At 39.4% G+C, this 13062-nt stretch overlaps 1 protein-coding gene across 15 annotated transcripts in view; it reads left to right on the top strand.

Annotated features, from left to right (window-relative positions):
- PLEKHA5 (pleckstrin homology domain containing A5) overlaps positions 1 to 13062 on the top strand; it is a 165681-nt gene that overhangs the window by 64832 nt on the left and 87787 nt on the right. Inside the window, exon 1 of one of the 15 annotated variants that reach the window (XM_021535141.3) lies at positions 11748 to 12120. The exons of the other annotated variants lie outside the window; for them this stretch is intronic. The gene's annotated coding sequence lies outside the window, so the exon portion shown is untranslated. Of the gene's footprint in view, positions 1 to 11747; positions 12121 to 13062 lie in introns of those variants that run through there. 15 annotated transcript variants of the gene reach the window in all.

Raw genomic sequence — 13062 nt, 5'->3', positions numbered from 1 at the left:
GGATTTGCCATGTGGAGTGTTGAGGTCCCTTTAAGTATGACCTCAATGATTAAGATAAAAACAAAACCAGCAAAATGCATTTATTGCATTGTTTTAAATGGACAGTTATTTTTGACAGGATGAGATCAGCATATGATGGTGGTTTTGGAGAGGAAAAAATGCACGAAGAAACAAAAAATACCAAAAGGTTTTCGGAGCTGTTGTTAAAATGCAGGATATCAATACAAGTCTTAACAATTTTACTTAATAGAAATTTGTCTGATATGAAACATTGTATCTTGCCTAGGAAATATATGTTAAACTTTTTTTTTTTAACTGTTCTGAGAAATAGGATGATTTTTTTTTTCCTCCTGGAGAAAATAGCCCAAGCCATCAAGGTTGTCATAGCAGAGAATGAAAGTCATGACTTAAACAATGCCAGTTTTGGTAATACCATCTGTTTCAGCCCACTCTGCCCGGTGCATTTGTTCTTATGAGCAAAGACAAGACAGATATCCTTAGTAGCCCTCAAACTGAGGCTGTCAAAATAAATTCTTTAATGCTGCTTCTGGAAGTACAGTGTGGTTCTGGCCATGATGTGCTTCCTGCAGGAGCAGCTGAATTGGATTTCCAGCTGTCTAAATGATCAGAAATAGGATCTAAATGATTCTCACAACCTTCCATTGCAGCATTAGTATCTTGCTGTTGCATTTAGCGGTTACATTTAGCTGTTGCATTGGTGGGGAGTATATTATATCATGACAGTACAAATTTGGAATGGAAACAGTGGTTTACTTAACATTAAGCTGTTGTATTTAGCTGCTGCTTTAGTTGTATTTAGCTGTTTAGTTGTATTTCTCTGTTTTAATGGTGGGGAGTATTTTATATCATGATAGTACAAATTGGGAATGGAAACAGAGGTTTACTTAATGAGGATCACAGAGGAAGGCTGGCGAAGCCAAAGGACACATTAGCAATTAGCTTGATGATGACTGTCAGTCAAATGCCTCAGGCACTGAAATGCATGTCAGTGCAAAGCTGCACCTGGCCCCATAGGAAGAAAATCCCAGAGAAGCTTCTTGCTCATGAAGCTGGATTGATTTCAATATCTTAGCTACCAGCTTTGCATGATTCCATGTAGAAATTCTCTTTTGGTATATTACCATGGCCCTGCCCTGTAAAACAGGAAGTTTAAGGTCCTGAATTCATCAGCTCAGGGCCCTGAGCACCAAGATGTTCTTGTCTTATTGAGTCCTGTAATGATTCACATTCACAGGACAGATTCAGATTGATCATTTCATCCATTGGATGCAGTTTTTTATTTCATTACCTTGTCTGTGTTGAAACCAAGTACCATTTCAATTTTGTTAAGACAAGACTATTAAATGTATTAATCAGTGTGGGACTTCAACATAATTAGATTTATTTCATTTTTTCATTTTATGTTATAGTGACATGTCTAGTAGAGTGGTCATGTGTCATTTCCTGACAACTCTGTTAAGGTGATGTTGAGAGTCTCTGACTGCATTCCCCTTCTCCATTTTCACACAAAAATTTATGAAAGCTTCTGCTGCAGCTATGGAAAGCTTGAACAAAGTCAGAGAACTATATGGAAAAATATTAGCACAGCAGCCAAGAGAAGAGAAGCTCAGAAATGTCAGTGTCATGTGAGTGCTAAGGGTGTGTCCATACCTTATGTGCAAGTTTAACCACTGCTTTACACTAACCACAACCATGTGGTAGTTCCTCTACACTTCTAGATTCTTACACTTCTACACTTTCTGATACAGAAAGCTCTTTGGCTTCCCAGGCTCAATTTTTTGTCTCTTGCTACCTCCATAGTTTTGTATAAAAGATTAAATAAAAATGGCACAGCTGTTTCCTGAAAAAATATTAGAAGAAAAATACTTTCAGTAGTTCTAAAATGTTTTCCATCTGATTCCCTGCAAAGCTCTGATATCCCTGTGGCATTGAGGAAAAGTTTACAATTTGAGTAGTGAACACTGGACCCTTTTTCACTGAAAAGCATTTCAGTGCCTGCAAATAGTCTACACTTTCTTTACTTTTAACTTGGGGGACCTCATGCACACAGCAGTAGCATTCATATTGATAAAAATGTAGACACTGGGACTGGTGAATACACTTCCACTTCTATGCAGCTTTCTCATATTGAATGAAAATAGAAGAAACCTTTTTAACAGAAGAATTACAGTAATAAGGAATAATAATTAGTAAGACCCTGCTACTCTTTACCATAGATTCTTTTGCTGATCCTGTTGACATCACAGTCCTTGCTCTAGAGGAAGAAATTATAATTTACAGGTTTAAAGTTATTGATAAATAACTTTGGCATGTCAGATCTATGGTAAAAACAACTACCCCAATATGTAAAATAGAGAAGCTCATAACTTCTAACCAGATGTTTTTTTCAGATTGTATCAAGGCCTTTATGACACTAGAGATGGTTATCAGTAATTCTGTTTCTGTCCAAACATTCAATTAATGTTTTCTGACAGGCAATATCCAATAGATATGGATCATCAGAATTCATTCTGCAAAGAGCTGAACTGTTTGCAATATGAATCTTGTTATAATTATTGGGGGAAATGTGTCTTAAGCTCAAGTAGTGAATATTTGATCATCTGATTATTTTTGAGATATCAAAATGACTGACCTAACCTGACTGGAATGTATTTATAGAAACCATGCCAGTGAAGCTAAGCAACTGCTGTGCACTGGCGTGAACATTTGCAAAATCATTAAAAGACCCTGGAGAAAAATCCTTAGAAAGCTGCTTGCCATACTGTCACCTTAATCCTCAGGGAAATTTGCAAAACAAGCATGGAAATGAAATTCAGAAAGCTGTTATGTCTTAACTCACAAACTCAATGGTTTTAAGGCACATAATTCTCTTAACCACTTCAGCCAATCCCACCAATTTAGCACCTTCCTTTTGGGGAGAGAAAGAAAAAAGTAATATGGAATTAAATGAACAAGTCTTGCTCCCTTTTACTGGATTCTAAAATTGCTTGTCTGTTTGTTGGTGTGATGCTCACACCTAATTTCAACTCAGCAAGATGAGCTTCACCTTTCCTGACTCAAAGAGCAGTGCTACCTTTAAGTTTGAGCAGTAGCTCTTTGCTGGTCACCCATTTCCAGCATTGTCCATGGATGTAATGAAAGATCCTTGTGCAAACCTTGCCTTGCTGGCTTCAGTGCAGTTTGTGGTAAGGCTACTATCAACATGTTTTGGTTTGAAAAGACAGGTGTCTGCTAAGGAAGGCAGGAGCCTTTCTTGAAATGGAAAATGTAAACCCCCTCCCTCTGAATTATTATAATTCTGAAATTAAAAGCTCTCATGCAAAGATACTGGAATAGGAATAACAGTTCTTTACTAGGGAAATTAAAAATACAAATAGAATAGTACAAACAAAAAAAACCCTACTGACAGAATAGGAGCTGACAGCCTGTGGGTCAGGGAGGTGGCAGCAGTCCCATTCCATGGTGGCTCAGCCCTCCTGCAGTGCCAGCTGTGCTTCTGCTGGAGCAGGGATCCTGGACAAGGGGGGAGTTTTCCTCTGGAGCTCCAGGGCTGGTGGAGATGGGCCTGGGCTTCCTCTGGGAATGCAGTGGTAAAAGGCTGCCTGTGGTGTTTCAAAAGTCAGATTGTATCCAGGTGGGAATGCTTGGCTCCTCCCCCTGGGCAGAGCATCTCCCATGGGATGATGGAATTTTCTCAGCCATGCAGGGATATTCAATAGGCCATTAACAGAAGAGATTTCCTGGAAGGAGGATTGGTTGTGGAAGAGATAAAGAAAAGTGCCCAATGAACAGAAGGTAACTGCCCCACCTCTCACAGACAGGAACAGAATACACACCCTCAGCCACATCTTTCAGCCTAAGACAGGAGATTTGACATCATTACTCTGTGTGAGTAGCAATTATTTCACTGACAGTGAGAGTTCCTTGTTTGGTTCCTCAGGATAAATCAGAGATGTGAAGTCTGGCTGGAACCACTTTGTGACAGTCCAAGGGCTTTAATTTAATAGCTCTAAAGAAACTTGAAGTATGCAAAAATAATGCAGGCTGCTATTTCTCTGCTTTAGAAGTGATACTTGGAAATAAGAGGGGAAGCTCCAGTGTGGAAGGTCTTTAGATGCGGTTTTGAACCATATTAATTGCCATATCATTTGGGGCTTCTCTTAACTTATTAGATAGCTTTGACTTGGTGTAAATATTGCACATCTAAATATATTTAAAAGAATCACAGCCTCCAGGTGATTTTCATTATCTATATTGGAAAACTTTTGGGCTGCATAAAACCTCCGGTAAATTTTAGAATTAAGTTTTAGGGTAACCTTATGAAGTTGTATTTGTGGGCAATGGGTTCAGTTTGGACCAGTGACATTCAGTAATTGATTTTCTTACATATGATGTTGAAAGCCTTCTGTTAATGTTTTGCACCTTCAAATGTGGGTTCAGTGGCTCACCTCATTTAGTGCACGAAATAAAAAAAAAAAAAATCCCTGGGGTTCTTTTCTTATCATTCCTTACTGAAGGCAAGGAATCACAGGTGCCACTAATATAAGCCAAAAATATTTCAAATAAGGCCATTTTGCTGTCAGTCTTTGAATACAGAAAATGTAAGATATATATCATCAAATTACACTGTCAGAATTATTTTTTACATAGTCATTTGGTTCATCTTTCAGGAAATAATATTCTTACTATGCTTACTTTTTAAAAACTTTTTGAAGCTTAAGAGAAAACAACATTAGAAGGGTAGTAAGAGTAGGCAAGTGATGTCTGTGTGGCAGGAGCTTCCTGTGACCTTTTTTTAAACAGAAGATTGCTGCTAATACTTGTATCAACAATATTTTAATTTTAAAATTATTTTTTTCTTTATCATAATCCCAAAAAATTGCTGTCAATGTTATGATTATAGATTAATTTTAAATCTTTCCATTAGCAACTACTTTATATTTATAAATTCCAAAAACTTTTTTGCACAAAGCAAGATTAATGTTGATGTAGACCATTCCTTATTTTTTGTAGAATAAAACTCCTTTGCACACTCAATTTTGGGTTTGAAGAACCTGTGAGAACAGTGCTGTCTGTATGTGTGTGTGATGCTGCTTCAGTGGCCTCCTTGTGGATTATATTTGGGTTTTTGCCACTGGAGGGAGCAGAAGACTGTCACAGGCTTCAGAAAATGGAATAAGTGTCTGCCTTCCATCTCAGAAGATGCAACCCTTAATGATGGGTTGTGGGAGACTGTGGGTCCTTCATGTCTGGTACATAATTGAAAATCTGTTTTCCAGTGAATAAAATCTCTAAATAATCAGATTTTGTGATGGCTCTTTTGTGATGAGTTGTATTCTGGATTAAACATGAAGTGCATTTTAGAAAAGCAGGGGAAGGAGCTAAGGGAACTTTGAAAAAGGAGAGAGAGGAACCTACACAGGCAGATAGTGACAGGGTGAGTGCAGTGGTTTTAAATTGAAAAAGGCAGGTTTAGTTGGGTATTAGAAGAACTTTTTGCCTGTGAGGCACTAGCACAGGTTGCCCAGAGAAGCTGTGAATGCTTTCATCCCTGAAAGCTGACAGGTTGGACAGGGTTGGAACACCCTGGGATCGTAGAAGGTATTCCTGCCCGTGGCAGGGGGGTGGAAGCAGAGGATCTTTAAAGTCCGTTCCAATCCAAACCTTTCTGTGACTGAGTGAAGAGAAGGTTTTGATGATGTTGGCTTCAGCAGTGTGCCAAAATTCCCTGAAAGATTTTGTTTCAGCTGCTGCCTAATGGCAACTCCAGCAGCATGAGAGTGTAGTTTGTGTTAATAAAAGATGCTGTAGCTGAGAAATGTATATATGTTTGTAAAATTAATGCGTTCTTTAACCACGCATTTGCTTTAGCCTTGGTCTTTCAGCAGTAAATGTAAAAATGCTGTTTCCTTCCTCTGAAAGCATTGGGAAGGAGGAAATATTCACTGTTTCTTTTCATTTTCAATGCATAGAATCAAAGGCTATATGTATATAAACTATAAGCATGTTATTCTAGAAAGGCTTCAACTCTAAATGCTGCCTGATTATTCCCAAGCTCATTTAAGGTTTGCTGTCAGTGTCTTTTTGAGTCATGTAATTGGGAAAAAGTGCCCCGTGGGCTGTGGAGGCATTGCCTTGCCTGCTGAGGTTGCTGGACTGGTGATGTTCATGCTGCATGCAGTTTCCATTACCTGTCTTTAGCTTCTTTGATGTTTGGGACAGAACAAGGCATTCCAGTTGCAAGCCCAAGTTTGGGCTTTCCCTTTGGGAAAACTTGTTCCGTCTGTACTGTCAACAGCAAGCAGTCAAAATTCCTGCATTCAAATTCATTATCGTTTTTGCTCATGGTGTATAGGGCTTAAACTGAGCAGGGCAAGCTTAAAGGAATGTTTGGATAGCACTTCAGTGCTCTCTCAGTCATAGACTGTGGATACAGAGGAAATATCAGATGGCAGCTCCCAGTATATCCTGGAGCATTTCAGCAACGTGGACCAGGGAAGTTTTTCCTATGGGGTCATTTGTTGTTCCACCTCTTTGTTGTTGTTTTGACAGACGTAAGCTGCCTTAAGACCCTTACCCCTCCTAGGTTGCTTTTTGTTGTTTTTTTAATATGTCATTCACTTTAAAATTATTTTTTTACTAATGCTTAAAACAGCCATGGATTCTTATTCTAGGAACATAAACAGCTGAGGGTGATCAGTGAGCTGACAGATGTCACCACGAGAGTGATTTTATCAACATGCATAACCCTGATGACTGCAAATAGATAAACATTACTATGTTAAAAAAAAAAAAAAAAGGCAAGAAAGGGAATCCAGGGAATTAAACACTGGTCAGCTTCACCTCTTTCCATGAAAATATTAAAAAGCAAGTTCTCATGTAAACTGTTCCTAGGCATGTGAAAGACTGGAAGGTAATTTGAAACAGGCATCCAAGGATATATCAAGGAAAAATCTTGCCTGACCAAGCTGGCTACCTCCTACAGTGACTTCCTCTGCAACTGAGGGGGAAAACAGTGGAAGCCACATACATTCAGCAAGGCTTTTGATGTATCTTAATGTGGTACCTTTGTGTCTGAGTGCGGGCTATGGGTTGGATAAATGGTGAAGAATTTACTGCACCATAAGCAATCAATAGTTTGAAGTTTCAAATCAATGGCTGTTTACAGGGAGCCTTTCCTGGAGTTACTGCTGGGGTGGAACTATTTTGTCACTGATCAGCAAGTCAGTTCTCACACAGGAATGAGGCTCATGAAGAAATTTCAGATGACCAAGACTCTTGGTGGTCATCAAGTTCAACCTCATGCTCACAGGTAATTCCAATGCCAGATCAGATTGCAAAGGCCCTTGTCCAGTTGAGTTTCAAAAATCTTGAAGAAAGACTTGGAATCATTCTCTGTTAATGAGGCTTGGGGTTTTTACTACTATTATTATTTTAATCTGTTAGAATGTGCTTTATTGCAGTTTATGACCATTGCTCTTTTTACAGTTCTGAAGAGAGTCTGTCCCATTTATAAATTCCATTAAGTTATTGAAAGGCTGCAGTTAAGTCCCTGCTTTTGTCATCTCTTCAGGCTAAACACATGAATCCCTTCAACCTCTTCTAGCACATCACATCTCCTAGCCCTGTAGCCTGAATTCTGTCAATTCCTGGAGTTGCTGCTGGGGTGGAACTATTTTTTCCCTAATCAGCAAGTCAAGCAGAGCGCAGCATCAGCAAGTTCCTGGATAACAGCACCCTTGGGAGAAGGGCTCAGGGTGGTCACCCACAGGCAGCTCAGCAGGCTGGAGGTGTGAGCAGAGTGGAGCAGGCTGGAGTTGAGCAAAGGCCAGTGTGCAGGTGGAGGAGCAGCAGCCCAAAAATGGCCTGCGGGTAATGGTGGGAGACAAGCAGGATGATGTGCTGTAATGGGGATGAAGGTTAACTGTCGTGGGGAGAATGGTGATTATTGCCATCTCTTCTGGAATAATCTGTCTGGTTTTGGTCACATCAGTGTGAGAGAGAGGGAAATAAGCATGAGTGAGTCCAGCACTAGCAGGCTACAGGGCCAGGAGATACGGTGTGCTAGAAGGGGATTCATCTGTGTAGCCTAAAGAGATGACAAAAGCAGGCACTGAACTGCAGCCTTTCATTAACAACACGGACTTTATAAATTATCTTGGTTTGAAAAGACAGGTGTCTGCTAAGAAAGGCAGGAACCTCCCTTAATATGGAAAATGTAAACCCTCTCCTGAAATTAATAGGCTCTCAGGCAAAGGTGTAGGAATAGGAATAATGGTTCTTAACTAGGAAAATTAAAAATACAAATGCAATAATACAAGAAAAACCAAACCACTGCCAGAGTCAGAATAGACCTGACAGCCTGTGGGTCAGGGAGGTGGCAGCAGTCCTATCCCATGGTGGCTCAGCCCTCCAGCACTTCCAGCTGTGCTTCTTCTGGAGCAGGGATCCTGGACAAGGGGGGAGATTTCCTCTGAAGCTCCAGGGCTGGTGGAGATGGGCCTGGGCTTCCTCTGGGAATGCAGTGGGGAAGAAAGCTGTTCCTCTGGGAATGCAGTGGGGAAGAAAGCTGTTCCTCTGGGAATGCAGTGGTAAAAGGCTGCCTGTGGTGTTTCAAAAGTCAGATTGTATCCAGGTAGGAATGCTTGGCTCCTCCCTCTGGGCAGAGCATCTCCCCATGGGATAATGGAATTTTCTCAGCCATGCAGGGACACTGACTGGCCCATTAACAGAAGAGATCTCCTGGAGGGAAGATTGGATGTGGAAGAGATAAAGAAAAGTGCCCAATGAACAGAAGATACCTGCCCCACCTCTAACAGATGGGAAAATACAATACAGAACCCCAGCCATATCTTTCTACCTAAGACAAATGAGACGAACCCTCCTCAGAACTCTAAAAAGAGCAATGGTCATAAACTGCAATAAAGCACATTCTAACAGATTAAAATAATAATAGTAGTAAAAACCTCAAGCCTCTTGAGCAGAGAATGATTCCAAGTCTTCATTGAAGATTTTTGAAACTCAACTGGACAAGGGCCTTTGCAATCTGATCTGGCATTGGAATTACCTGTGAGCATGAGGTTGAACTTGATGACCACCAAGAGTCTTGGTCATCTGATATCCTTGCATGAGCAAAGATGATTTACATCCTCTGTTACATCTTTTTTACCTAAGGTTTTTGTATATTATAGCATTTACACTGACTGTCCATAAGGCAGCCTGTTGAACTAACAGAAGCATGTCCCCTAAATCAAATATCTAAAGACCTTAGTGAAACAACATGATAAAGATCTTAGTAAGTTAGACATGAACATAAACCCCTGAATTCTGTGGAAAATATAGGTAATATTACCATGTGGTTGACTATACATATGTGCCCAGAACAATTTTATTTTCCCCTGCTCCTTAGGTTCAATTATGTTGTTTTGTCTTTGTATTGGTTTGGCTGAAAAAAATTCTTCTCAAAAAGAGCAAATTATGTTTAGTGGAATAGTCTGTAACTCTCTAGTTCAACAGTGACAAAGTGTGTCCTGTTGTCCTGTTCTGATTTAGACTGTTAGGATTAGTCTTAGCTGTCTTATATTTTTAGGATGTTAAGATCTTTGTTGAAAACTATGGTGCTTCAGTACTGACTGCAATCTCAGAAGGCCTTCAGAAATAACTGTTTTTTAAATGAAATTGATAACTGGAAAAATATAGAAGGTCCATGTAATTAAATATTAAAATTTCCTCTTTCAAAATCAACCCTTACATTCTGGTAAGCTTCTGTGTCTCAAAACTGGTAGATCTTTGTCTTCCAATGTCATGTGCTAATGCTTCATCAAGTCTTAACACTGAACTCAGGCCTGGAGGCTATTAATGAAATTTAGATTCTTCTGGAAATAGCACAGCTCTTACAGTGAGAGGCTTTAATGCCACAGAATTAACAGGAGATTAATTACTTCTATAAAACTTATCATATTCTATCAAAAAAAAAAAGAAGATTGCTAACTTCATTTCAAGCAGTGGATCATTATTGTAAATTAAATGTGCCAAGCAAGAGAAGGAGGCACAGTGTCTAATATTGACCACTTAGCACATGACTGATGGTAGAACTCTTACATTTTCTAACTCATTTCTGCATTGTTAATATTTGGCTCAAGTCTCACATTCCATACTTTTTCAGAAAACAGCATTTTGCAGGTTTTGCACCCCAGATTTTTGCTATTCTAAGTGTGACGGTTGAAATTGTTTCAAAATAGGTCACTTGCCTTCGGGGTTTAGCACTTGTGGATTTTGGAGCCAGCCTCTTTCTGCCACAGAAGGGTTTGATGATCTCACCCATTAGCTCTGAACCGGCTTCTGGCAGGAGTGTCCTGGGCACTGCTTGAGCACTTGGCTGCTTCTCTTTAACCACTTCCTTTCTGGCCCCCACGGCAGCTTGTACCCTGCATTTATTTCTAGTTCCTTCTGCCCCCCAGATTCTGCTCACACTGAAAATTGAGGGATAGCTCAGGTTTCAATCCCCACTTTAAGCCTTCTCTGACTGCCTGCCACTTTTGGGGTGTTTTCCCAGTGCTATCAGAAGAATGTTTTCTGTTGTTCTAACTTGATTTGCCATTTCTTTGCTTTGAAGGCTTGTGTTCTCTCTAGATGGTTACTTAATGCATTCCTTAGGATTTCTCATCTTGCACGAGTGGCATCACTTTTTAAAAAGTAGCAATTTATCTTGTGAATTTGCATTTTTTTTTCTGCAAGACTTGTCTCTTTTTAGCTCACATATTTTCAGTAATACATGTCCCAAATCCAGGCCTTTTCTTTGCAGAAAGGCTTGCACTGCCCTCAGTGTGGTTGACTAAAGGTAGTGCTTGCCCACACAGTGCCACCGTTGATTGCTAACCAGCTCTAATTTAGGATGCTCTTGGCTCGGGACTGTTGGAAATCTGTGGGCTGTCATATTTAAAGATGTGTGCGATGCTGATTTGAAAATATTCATGAAGATAATCTTTGATGTTTAGGGTTTTAATATGAAAGACCTCTGATCTCTAGTCTAAAATTTGGGTTTTTGTAAAAGACCTCAGACATCCCTTCAGCTGCAACTTTGCTTTTTACTATTGCAAAAATGAATTTTATGCACCAAATAATTTATTAATGCTTTTCATCTCCTTCTTGCTTTATGTTTTTAAAGTAGAGTATTAGGCCCTGGTTTTTCTTTCTCATATAGAAATTTCTTGCAGTGCCTGTTGTGATCATTTCTTTCCTTTCTGTGATGCTCTTCACAGTGTTTGTAGCTTCCCATGCTGCATTAGTAGTTTGGATGCATCTATTTCAGCATTAAAAGTTCCTGATTTTAGCACACAAGCATTATGGTTTTTGCTCATTATTATTTTTTTTCTTTCCATCCCAAAAAAATGTTTCCCATTGGAGTTGGGCAAAATCCTGAGGATTGAACTTCCATTGTGGGGCAAACCTCGGGGCAGAAAGAAGTCAAAAAAGGGAGAAAGGTGACCTGGCTGAGGGCACTTTGCCAGGCCAAGAACTTCTCAGCTGAGTTAGCTGGAGCTTTGTAGACAGATGCCCAGTGATGCTGTGGTGCCATCTTTGCTCTTCCCCTTCATTTCATGAATTTTCTGCTATTGCTGCCAGAAGGAAAATCTTTTCAGGTTAAGACAATTAGAAGAGATAACATTAGATTTAGATAACATCTGGGGCTCTTTTTGTGTTTTGTGGTTTTTTTTTCCTTCACTTCCTTATGACTGTAATAGTTTGTCTAAGCTTGAGATATGCTGTTAAAATCTGTGGTATTATCTCCTGTTGAAACTTAATCCTGTAGTTAAACATTTTGTTTTCTGTCATGTAGAGGATGAGATTTTATTGGTAGGAGAGAGTCAGTAGTTTGGAGCTGCAGTAACATTTCAGGAATAAGTGACATCACTCTGGTATCAGCTTTCTCAGAGTCTAACAGTCCTGACAGCTGAGTTGCTTTTCCTCTGGGTCAGCCTTGTGCAGTACTCATTGGGAAACAGCTACCAGGAGAACAGGGTTGTCCTCACATCCTTACGTGGGTTTTCTTGTTTGTGTGTCAAGCCTGTGGTAAAGACTTAATGTCTCTGGAGACAGGTGAGTAATTCTTACACATTTTAATGATTGTTTTTCCTAAGACATAAAGCATTTCCTCCCACTTCGGAAAAAAATGCTCTTTTTTAGGTTTTTCTTAATCCAGCACTCAATAACTCACAATACATGCAAAGCAGAATACAACTTTGTTAGTGTTCAAGTTAAGATTTTAAGTGGAAGCCTAATTGTGGGTAGAAGTTGTGTTTATTACTTACTGTAATTGTGTCTGACTTCCAAGATTTTTATTTAGACATGCTTGGCTGCTAAATCATGTCATAGAGATTGAATGTAGCGAGAATTTTAAGGGTTTTTTTTTTTTAAATAGCTTGCAATACTGAATGGGAAGTACTTTCCAAATAGACACTTGTAAAGTACCTGATTTTAACACACGGTTCATATGGCAGTGTTACTGGATGCCAGGTTTCAGATGTAACTCTGAGGGTTGTAGATGCTTGTGGAGGGCACAAAACAGAAAACAAAGTACATTTCCAGTCAGTGTATATATCTGTGCATATCACCTGCAAAGCTGGATGTTTGTTTCTCTAGGGATTCGTATATTGAGCTGCAAAATCTGTCAGCATAAAAATCATTTCGGAAAAAAAACCAACAGCCAACCCACAAAACAGTATCTGGTCGAGCTTAGGATTCAAATAATTGAAAAACATTTCAGTTTCCACTTCATGGTAACTGTTTTCTCTTCATAAGACAAATATAAAATACATGTCTCCTTTTCTCCTCGCTGGCAGTTAAAAGTCTAATTATAAAAGTGCTGCAGTCCTGTGGCACTTGGAACTCTTGTCAGTTTCCAATTTTGAGAAGGTTTTTATTTTTTATAGCTAGAAAATTACAGCACACTTATCTCCAGAGAAGCATTTAGCAAGGGAAGCTCAGGGTTTTGCTGTGTCACTTTGGTTTTAGTTTCTTATAGTGTTCCTTTAAGGATGA

Source organism: Lonchura striata, chromosome 5 (genome assembly GCF_046129695.1).
Source record: "Lonchura striata isolate bLonStr1 chromosome 5, bLonStr1.mat, whole genome shotgun sequence".
Taxonomy (NCBI): domain Eukaryota; kingdom Metazoa; phylum Chordata; class Aves; order Passeriformes; family Estrildidae; genus Lonchura; species Lonchura striata.
This window is presented reverse-complemented; position numbering and strand designations above follow the sequence as displayed.